General features: G+C 37.3%; 1 protein-coding gene across 4 annotated transcripts in view; it reads left to right on the top strand.

Annotated features, from left to right (window-relative positions):
* Positions 1–43: 43 nt before the first annotated feature.
* PARN (poly(A)-specific ribonuclease) overlaps positions 44–1,074 on the top strand; it is a 61,758-nt gene continuing 60,727 nt past the window's right edge. For 2 of the 4 annotated variants that reach the window (XM_035895087.1, XM_035895088.1), the window contains exon 1: positions 961–1,039. The gene's annotated coding sequence lies outside the window, so the exon portion shown is untranslated. Of the gene's footprint in view, positions 141–959; positions 1,040–1,074 lie in introns of those variants that run through there. The other 2 variants (XM_035895089.1, XM_035895086.1) reach the window with 2 other exon arrangements.

The raw sequence follows: 1,074 nt of genomic DNA, 5'->3' as shown, positions 1-1,074 counted from the left end.
GGCCGCTTCTGAGGTACGAAGTCGTTGGTAGTCTCAGGTGTGTTTTACGCCTTTACCCGCAGATTTTAAGGATAACCTAAACAAAGTTTACGAAGCTATTGAAGAGTCGGACTTCCTGGCCATTGATGGGGAGTTTTCAGGTACAGTTGCATCTGTTCTGTGATTGTGCACTATTGGCAATATCTGTGTGGGGTCTCAGGTGCCCGAGTTTGCTCACGTAATGTATCTCAGTGTTGGCTTGGAAAAGCTAAAGCTAAGGCTACCACAAAATGATTAAGCCACTTATTATATGTGTGATAGCAAGGTTTTGGCCAAGGAAAGATATATGTCATACTCATGCTGTTTCTACTCTTTCCACACAGTAATATTTTAACATGTTAATTGATTTTCAGCTGTAGCTCAGGAAAAAAAGATTTTTATATGTGTCATGAAAGCAAGAAATTGGGGTAAATAAGGGTTTGGATGGGGAAAGACAGCAGTAAGAACTTTTACGTTTGTATAGCTTTGGAATATGGAGTTCAGGTGATCAAGATTAACCTTTGTTATGGTGCTTATGGAAATATGGTTGTTATATATTGCTTAAGGTAACTAAGTAATTCAATAAATCTATGAACAGCACTCTTCCCATTTTTAGTTTGATTTTGATTCTGTGTTGTGTTGTAAAGACCCATCAACATTACATTAATGGTAGATATTTTCATGTTACTATCACGTAGAATAGGAACCAGAGCAGCAGAGCTTTTGCAGCAGCGCTTTACTGCTAGAACACTACCATTAAAGTGGGTGGCTTTTACACTAAGGCGCATACTTTCATGCAGTAGAAAATCTTTCTCAACTGAAATAATTTTAGCATGTACTTTAAGTGAAAACATTTTTCTTAAATTACCAGTTGTTGGATTTCTTTGCTGTGGCTAATTTTGAAACGCTTTCCCAAAGCAAAATATGTTCTACTTTTTCAGGGATCAGCGATGGGCCTTCTGTTAGTGCTTTAACCAATGGTTTTGACACTCCAGAAGAAAGGTATCAGAAACTTAAAAAGGTAAAGAGTTTACCTTGACTAAAATGATAATGCTG

The sequence above is a fragment of the Egretta garzetta genome, unplaced genomic scaffold, assembly GCF_000687185.1.
Source record: "Egretta garzetta isolate BGI_Z169 unplaced genomic scaffold, ASM68718v1 scaffold575, whole genome shotgun sequence".
NCBI classification, from domain to species: domain Eukaryota; kingdom Metazoa; phylum Chordata; class Aves; order Pelecaniformes; family Ardeidae; genus Egretta; species Egretta garzetta.
The sequence above is the reverse complement of the archived record's forward strand: the minus strand, read 5'-3'. Positions and strand labels throughout refer to the sequence as shown.